The sequence below is a fragment of the Mytilus edulis genome, chromosome 2 (genome assembly GCF_963676685.1).
Source record: "Mytilus edulis chromosome 2, xbMytEdul2.2, whole genome shotgun sequence".
NCBI lineage: Eukaryota > Metazoa > Mollusca > Bivalvia > Mytilida > Mytilidae > Mytilus > Mytilus edulis.
In genome coordinates, this window is record NC_092345.1 from 89,347,516 (window position 1) to 89,357,358 (window position 9,843).

The 9,843-nt window shown below is 33.2% G+C and overlaps 1 long non-coding RNA gene across 2 annotated transcripts; it reads right to left on the bottom strand.

Annotated features, from left to right (window-relative positions):
* On the bottom strand, nucleotides 1-9,147 carry LOC139513337 (uncharacterized). Of its 2 annotated transcripts, XR_011662431.1 has the most exons (5): nucleotides 8,883-9,147; nucleotides 6,543-6,596; nucleotides 5,851-5,893; nucleotides 3,176-3,258; nucleotides 1-1,569 (listed from the first exon to the last, which is right to left on the bottom strand). It is a non-coding gene; the product is annotated as an uncharacterized lncRNA (long non-coding RNA). The 2 variants fall into 2 exon arrangements; XR_011662430.1 differs by lacking the exon at nucleotides 5,851-5,893 and having other exon boundaries at nucleotides 7-1,569; nucleotides 8,883-9,130.
* Nucleotides 9,148-9,843: the final 696 nt, after the last annotated feature.

Sequence of the window (9,843 nt, forward strand, 5' to 3'; positions counted from 1 at the left end):
TTGTATGCTGTTGTTTAGATAAAAGATGCTGTATCATTAATGGATTCATGTTTTCTCCTCTGATAAAGCTAGCAACGGAAGAATTTCCGTTGAACTTTGTGAACTTTGTGATGTAGGCTGCTGTTGTTTAGATAGGAGATATTGTAACATAAGTGGATTCATGTTTTCGCTTCCTGATAAGGCTAACAAAGGAAGAATATCCATTGAACTTTGTGACTTCCAGTTCCTGGTGATGTAGGATGTTGTTGTTTAGATAAAAGATGCTGTATCATGAGTGGATTAATGTTTTCTCCTCCTGATAAAGCTAACAAAGGAAGAATATCCGTTGAACTTTGTGAACTTCCGGTTCCTTGTGATGTAGGCTGTTGTTGTTTAGATAAGAGATACTTTAACATGAGTGGATTCATATTTTCTCCACCTGATAAAGCTAACAAAGAAGAATATCCGTTGAACTTTGTGAACTTCCGTTCCTTGTGATGTAGGCTGTTGTCGTTTAGATAAGAGATGCTGTAACATAAGTGGATTCATGTTTTCTCCTCCTGATAAAGCTAGTAAAGGAAGAATATCAGTTGTCGATCCTTGTTGTTGATTGTTTTGTTGATATGATAAAGTAATGCAGGATTAATGCCTTCTAATCCACCTGTCATGGCCAGGGTCTGCAACAATTTATCCTGACTCTGGTTAGGTTGCATTAGTTGAGATAACACTAAAGGATTGTTCATTATACCTTCGTCCCACCAGATAATGCTAGTATTGGTAACAAGTTTGACTGAGTTGCACCATTTTCACTTCCTGTTGTCTGCAACCCCTTTGACAATAAAGGGGATTTTGAGGCAGTCCTTCCATACCACCTGTAAGACCTTGACTTGTTTGTAGGTCACCAATAGTAGATCCTCCTGTGTGGGTCTTGCGATTGAAAAGGTATGACATTGCTTTTGGGCTTCGAGATATTTGTTCAGTGCTTCCATAAATTGATTGAAGTAATTTTAATTTGTTAAGGAATTTTTGTTTTGGCGAATCACTAACAATTACTTGATTTGGCAATGGTAAAGAAGGTGACGGAGACAATGACTGAAAATTTGTTCTAGTTGGTGCTCGTCCTAGCATTTGACTAGGCATTCTAAAACCTATACTTTCCTTCTTTGTTTCCTGTCCTTTATTTTGTGCAAACTGTTTGTATTGGCCGACAGAACATTTGAGTTGCATCAACAGGTACATTATTAATTTCTGATAATTTTATTACATCAATGTTCGATTCAGGTACAGAATTATACAATGGCTGTTTTGCTGGAATTGATTGAGATACTGAATTATACAACGGCCTGTTTGCTGGAATTGTTTTAGATACTGAATTATACAATGGCATTTTTGCTGGAATTGATTCAGTCACAGAATTATACGAAGGGATTTGTGTTGGTATTGATTCAGCTTGCTGATTAAACCCACTATCCCCAGTTATTGAAGAACCCTGTAAGGGATTGTTTGAAAATGCATCGGTATTTGTGAACATGAAGTAATACTTCCAAAATAATGGATCTGTAAATGGATAAGACGGAGCTCCATTAATTCCTGAAAACAGAAAAGAAAATCACATTTATGCTTATAGATATATACCAAGAAGACCAATTTCCTTTGATTTTGTTTTACTAACTTTTAGTATCTTTTTGGGATAGTTGAATATCGAATAGCAAAACAATATACTATGACTTAAATATAGGGCATTCAAAAACAGAAAAGACTTAATCCCATCCATACAAGTATATGAAAGATATCTAACTGTCCAAAGTATATTTAATTTATGCGCTATCACCGTGCAAATCCTAAATAATGTTGAAGGAAAACGGTAAAAGTTGCGGATCACAATAAGTAGGTAAATGTTTTGTGTAACGAACGGACGGAGTAAAAGCGGTTACTAGTATAGATGATGCAAGGCTTTTATAAGAAAAAAGTATGTGTAATGTTTATCATGTTTTCATAATTACATAATGTGTAAAACAGGAAATAACCTAAAATATCTTGACAAATATTTAATGAATGCATTTCCTTAATTAGACAGTAATGCGATTACTAATGTTACGACAATGTACAACACAGCCGATTATACTTATACTAATGGACTTGGTTATTCCTATGATTTCTCATTTTTAAGTATGTAATTTCTATAAAACAAATGTATGCAAATAAACTTCATACATTACTTCATTGTCTGAAAAGAGTTTGCAGTTCGAAAGTCGAGTCGATAACTTCATCTTTAATGTTCAAATTATTTGGTATGCCCTGAAACCCTGGTTTTTCTTTTGTGTCTAGAGCAATGACTGCCTGTTACCAACGCCTAAATGATTGACAGAAAAGTCTACTATAGTCTGTTTTGACAGTATGCGGTTTAATCTGTAGGCCTTTAAATGTTTTCTCCAGGCAATTCGGTTGCAAATCATTTATGGAATGAATTTTTCTGCCAAAACATCATACGAATTGTTAAGCAGTTGACGTTGCAGACGTTAATATGTCTCGCAAATGACGTTGCACATTCAAAATTGGCTATGAGGTATGGGCTTTGCTCATTGTTGAAGACCGTACTATGACCTATAGTTGTTAATTTCTGATTGGTAATCATACCACATCTTCTTTTTTATATTTGGTCGTCACTACATATTGAGCTGGTCATGAGTGGTCGCCTACAAATCACGTCTGCCTGTATCGTTGATGTTATGACAGTAAGAAGAGTTTCTGAGGTGAAATTTTCTAGCAACGAATCGATCACGTATACTTGTCCAAAATATTCATATGGCCTCATTCAGATTTTCACCGCTTAGTCTCGACAATATGGAAATGCAAGATTTGTGTTTCCGATTTGAGTGTGGGTATTGATTCATAGAAATATTTCACGAATATATATTGCTGGTAGAAAAGCATTCATGGGTTTAACATGTTGAGCAGGATTGCCTACCTTTCAGGAGCACCCCCGGTTTTTGGTGGGGTTTGTGTTACTCAGTCTTTAGTTTTCTATGCTGTGTTGTCTAGACTGTTGTTTGCCTTACAGTCATATTTTTTTAAACAGAAAGAAGTATGGTAAGCATGCATATATATTATTATAAGATTATTTGGTGTAAAAAAATCAACAAAGGTGTGTTGCATTTTTTTGACCGTCAGTATGGAAAAATATAAATATTCTTACCGGGGTCTGCAATAACTAACTGAATACTTATGGCTATCCATAATAACCTCATGTTGATTTGAAATATCAGCTTGTACGAAAACCTATAAATTAAAATAATCTTTTAATCTATTTAACGATTTATGAAACCTAGAAATTCGTTATGTTACAGACTACTGTAACGTCTGTTTTTTTTAATCTATGCAATTAAATTTATGACTAAAATTAGCAAAGACCCATCGAAACAACATTTGAGACAAAAATTTAACAATACTTTTAGATATTTGGATGATATATTGGCTCTCAATAATGACGACTTCAGTATCTATAATACTAAAATTACGAGGTCCAATTTGTCAGCCGTCATCACGTAAAAACGACAAATCAAAGAATTCAACTCTATATATAGCTAATATAGGACAATGGTGTAGATTAAAAATTACACCACTCCAGACCCTTTTGTTTTCCACATAATTAATAGTGCCAATAATTAACAAGTTCGGGTCGAATCCGATACCGATACCAATAGTATATTCATCTGTTACCTAATACCTTATCTGTACGTTCCGCATTTGATAGGCGCACCACCAAACGGTGTATTTAGGATTTTGCTATATACACGGGTCATAATCAAAGGGCTGACACTACTAAATTCAATCATTGTCAAATAGTTCCCTATTGTAGTTGTATTCAGCAATCAGCAAGACTTTCTGAGATAACTAACATAGGACAATGATGTTGATTAAAAAATACTCCATTCCTGGATAGCCAGGATCTTTTGTTTTCCAAATAATTAATATGACGAATAATTGATAAGTTCCAGGTCGACGGGTTCAAACAGAAAGATTTGAAAGCAGAGAAAACTGTGTATCTTATAATCGACATGACTTTATCAGATGACAATACCAATTACTAAAATAAGGCTTAGGCATAGTTTAACTTACATATACTTTCATTCAGTCACGGACCAACGATATCACGGGTGTGTACTTGTATATACTAAAGAAATTTATCCTGTTGAACTTGCTTTAAATAAATACTAACAATGACCACTGCCCTTTCCTGGATCTTGATATCTATACCATTAACGTGAAGCTTAATACAAAATTTATGATAAAAGAGATGATTTTTCATTTCCTATCGTTAATTATCCATTTTAAGATGGTGACGTTCCCTTGTCACCATCTTATGGTGTTTATATATCTCAACTTGTACGATTCGCTCGTGTATGTAACAAGTTTTATATTTTAGCTAGAGAAATTTATGTATTACTTAAAAATTATTACACCAGGGTTTTCGATATCACAAACTAGTCAAAACATTTACTAATTTTATCATCGGTATAAGGAAATAATTCGTAAATATAACTCAACATGCAGACATCTTATACGTTCAGGTATTTCACATCCAATCTTTTATGGTAATATTCTTTACAAAGCACAAAAATGTCAGTATTCAACCCAAAAACTTACAAAACCTTTAAACAGACTTATTAAGAAGGGATATAGTTACGATACTGTTGTCAGGTATTTGGCTTTAATACTGATTCACTTATAGGGTCTTTGCATCGGAACTAAACACATTTATTTAAAAGTTGTTGGCATGACACGGGTTATGTTCTTCTCATATATTTTATGATAGTATGATACTAAACCCCTAACGAGAGGGATTGTGCCTGATATTCATATGATGAAGACATAATCTTTTAATCAGTTTAATTGAGGTCTGGAGCTGGCATGTCAGTTAACTGCTAGTAGTCTGTTATTTTGTTTATTTATGTATTGTTGTCATTTTATTTATTTTCTTTTGTTACATTTTCTGACATCGGGCTCGGACTTCTCTTTAACTGAATTTTAATGTGCGTATTGTTACTTTTCTACATTGGCTAGAGGTATAGGGGAAGGTTGAGATCTCATAAACATGTTTAACCCCGCCGCAATTTTGCGCCTGTCCCAAGTCAGGAGCCTCTGGCCTTTTTTAGTCTTGTATGATTTTTAATTTCTGTTTCTTGTGTATAATTCGGAGTTTATTATGACATCCATTATCCCTGTACTAGTATACATATTTTTTAAGGGGCCAGCTTAAGGACGCCTACGGGTGCGCTTCATTGAAGACCCATTGGTGGCCTTCGGCTGTTGTCTGCTCTATGGTCGGGTTGTTGTCGCTTTGACACATTCCCTATTTCCTTTCTCAATTTCAATATCATTTTATGATTATGTTTTATTTAACTAAAGTAAAACCTATAACTGTAGAACTACTACATATCTTTGTTTATTTTACATACAGTCTGTCGTGAATATTCAAGACAATTTGGTCACAGGACGTTGAACAAACAAGAATCAAACAAAATCAAAATGTACAGTATCTACAATTCCGTGAGAATAATATACATGTACTTGTATGTGTATCTTTCAAAAATAGGCACTGAAAGATATACGTAAACTAAATATGTTTTCCATGATAATATCTACATGTAAATAGAATCTACTGAATAAACGATAAATGTTAAAGGAGAAGGTATGTTAAGAACCACTATTTGGCATCTGAAAAGGCCTTCAGTGATAGAATGAAAACCAGTACTTGCAACGACCAAAACTGTGCCGGCATAGTCATAGCCGGCGCTTTTCGATTCTCGTTGTAAACGGCTAAATGCGTTATTGAAAATACTAGCTGTTATACGAGAGTAATCAATCTACCTTTCAATGCGTTCTGTTATCCGTCAGTAGCTCGAAAAATTCACTATTAAACAAGAAAAACATATAAACATATGCATGGCAAATATATATGTATGTAAAAAAAATTTGTAAGAAAAACTTAAATTTGGCCTAAAACAAATGCCGTGCTATATTGAGTATTTTCTTACCATAAGCTACATGAAGTGAAATATTTTCACAGTGTATTGTCAAATCACTCGACACCTTCATGTCTATATACAAACTAGATACATTTTAGTTTTTTGTTCTTCGTCCAATCTAAGAGTCAAGTCATATCCATATATTTACATTTTGTTCCTGTGTTGTGCTGTTAAACTGGTGTCGCATGTTAGGCGTAGGATCGAGTGATTCAAAATGGTCCAACCGCATTGTGTATGTGTTTGTCCCAAGTCTTTAACCTGTGACTCAGTTTTTGTCTTTGGTTGAAGTCTGTCATAATCGTTTGTTACTTTTTTCGTGAATCAGGACATTGGGTTTTCTCGTCTAAATTGTTTCACACTTTGTCACGTCGTCGGAACGTTTTCATGCTGACTACACAGTATGGTATTGCTCATTCCTGAAAAACGCACGGTAACCTATTGTTGCTTACATACACTCCATTTGAATAGTTGTCTCATTGGCAATCGCACCACATTTACTTATTTTTATAACATTCCTTTAATCAACAGACTTACCTCCAGTAGGTTCTAGCAAGTATGGGACTATTTCAATTATACTAGTTGTTAATCCTGAAAATATTAACACTTTGACAAAAAAATATGTGAATGACACGAATAATATCTGTCGGGAAATGTTTGAAATTAACCACAACAAAAATATACGTCTTTATAAATTTGATTGATTTGCAATCTCACACATTTCTTAAACGTTTTACATAACTTTTCCATTTCTATTATTTGTCATCGTAAACGCAGAAGGAAGTTTTTTTTCAAAACAATATTGATGGTTGTGTTAAGTTTAATGTCATCTCGACATGTGTCTTAATATGACCGAATGTATGTTGACATGGCATACATAAGAGACTCTAATGAGCTATTTAGTTTGCAGCTCTCGAAACCTTATGTGCAAGATTACCTATATACTATACTCTTCCAATGGCAGTTCCAATTTCTCGCTCTTCATGGAGGTTGACCTTTTATTATACACAATCTCTTTAAATGATTTTAATAAGTTGTCTTTTTACAAAACATCTTATGAGAAAAATACTCATAAAAAGCAAGAATTTCAGTATATCGTACGATTTTGTGAAAAGAACCACGGAAAATAAACGAAATATTTGCCACTGGACGTTATCAATGATTCAAACAAATGATAAGTTGAATGATAACTATTTTGTACTTGCAATTTGCAACTTGCAATTGTTTCAATTTTCAACAGGACAGAATATCTCAACTTATCAAACAAACGAAATATAGATTTAAAATTAAATGGTTTTTTAAAACAATTTTAAGATAATTATCATTGCAGTTATGTATAAACTGTTGCTTATGAACATAACTCATACAATGCATGTCTTGTCGTACATTTGGTATTCTATCTTGAAGTCATTCGCAAATTGTCTAAACTTGAGCAGATGATGACCGTGGTCCTTTTGTTGTTGTTGTTTTTGTAGTTGTTTTGAATGGTTAGTATAGACTTACGGCCATTAACAGATTGTCTGCTATGAAAGTATTTGTTTAAAATTTGTAAGTATTCTTTACAATTAATCAAAACTATACATGATACCAGTTACTATGTAAAGTAATTATTACTACAATGGTAGGTTGATTGTTTTCTTGCTTAGAAGATTATCGTTATGCTAATGGTTTTAATGAACGACCATAATGTCATTACCAACATTTTCCTTAATAATTTCTGAAATTTCTTTGAGGGACAAATTACAGATGTAACATACGATATTAAAAAGATGCCTGCTATGATAATATCAGATATGATAATATCATATGATATTAAAAAGATGCAATCACTATGGTGATTCAGGTCAATAACGAAAGACAATCGATAACAAAGGAGAGGACTGAGTTTAACTCCGCACTTGTCGATTTTAAAAGCTAACTAGAGCTTGTATAACTTTGTTTACAATGTATCGACAATAAATGAAACTTTGATTTGATTTGTCTCGTTTTAGGAACACCGTCAGTTGGTGTCTTAAGTTGCCGGTACAATAGTATAGATCTTGAAGTTTTTAAGTCATGTGGGAAATTTTCTGTTGATGGCAGATCTTTCATAGTTTCTGTTGAAACTGTTTACAATTTTAAAACTCTGATTATTAGAGCTTGACATATTGTATACGCACTTGCCGTAAGTTGGCCTTTTAATTTGTGTCCTTGGATTGCGGTGTCATTGACATGTACCGATGACAAATTGATGGATATGACCTAAGCGTGACATATTTGCTGAAGAGGTAAAGATTACTTTCAAATGCAATGAAACAGATATGTGGCGCGATGATCACATTTGAAATTGAAAATCTTCGAAACTTCCTGTCAACATTAGTTAATCTATGATACCTTAGACCATGATAGAACATTTAGAATATATGTAAATGGGAATAAGATGAGATATTAAAATATTTTAATATATTTCATTTTTAAAGATTGCATGGAAACGTTACCAGATGCTATATTAAGGCATACACGGCAATATGTATCTCAAGTTTGAAGACAATAAAATACACTAAGGCATGCTTTTGATTCAGGCGAACCAGATCCGTTAACAAAAACACTGGTTGTGATTATATTTATAAATTAAATCCTAACACTTATATATCGTCATGGATTTCTTTTTGATGATATTTTAATGTGTAATGCCTTCTACGTTTTATTCTATTATTATTTCTAGGGAGACTTCCTAGAAGAAGAAAAAAAACATCTTCGGTGAACGTGCACATCTTTTTCGAAACTTTTATTTACACGAAGATGGTTTTGATGCAAGTATTTACTAGTCCTTATTTTTATTAATCTTAATTGAAAATCGTACCAAGTTTTGTTTATCTATAAGATTAATTTTCTTACCTTTTCTTACGATGATGTTATTCGAAAGCCTTATAATCGTTTTTATCTTAAATTACAGCTTTCAAATAAGTGTCATTTATTTCTATAAATTTAACTCATTAGTGACTGGAAGGCAGTCGTGTAGTATAGGTTGTGTGTTTGGTTTGTAATCTGTTGTTTATTTCGGTTGTTTACGACATCAGCGTTGATGATGCTTTACAATCATTAATTAATAATTATTTTTAAACATAAAACCAAGACAAATAAATGCTCGAGGTTACAACAAAGACATGTATCAACAATGTAGCTCGGAAATAGATAACAGGATGCATGACTTAACCTTAACATCTGTATGATTAGTATATTTTATTCATTGAAGTTTGTCATTTGCATGTGATTATATAACCTTATCACTCTTGTCATTATCATATGACATGTTTCTTCCCAATAAAAAAGGATCATAATCCATTTGCTTTTCACACCATACTCCTACGTGTATATCTTAAAAGCTAATAAAAATGTTCGATCAAGTTTTTGTAATAAGACAATTAATAGACTTTTAAAACGAATCCTAAAGGCGCGAACATTTTGTATATGAAGATATTCCTTGATATAGATTTGCTACTCACAAGTAAACTATTAAGCCAAAAGTTCCAAATTGTGCAGTTGAAATCATCCCTTCGTAAATTTAATCGACACCATCAGGAGTTGGTTGACCGTTTTGGAATATCCATTTCACAGATGATATGTTCCTTTAACTACAATACCCTTCCCTTTTCATGAATATGACCTGCCGAATTAGACTATTTACCGGATTTGTAATAACATAAGCAACACGACGGGTGCCATATGTGGAGCAGGATCTGCTTACCCTTCCGGAGCACCTGATGTCACCCCAAGTTTTTGGTTGGGTTAGTGTTGCTTAGTCTTTAGTTTTCTATGTTTTGTCTTGTTTACTATTATTTGTTCTGTTTCTCTTTTT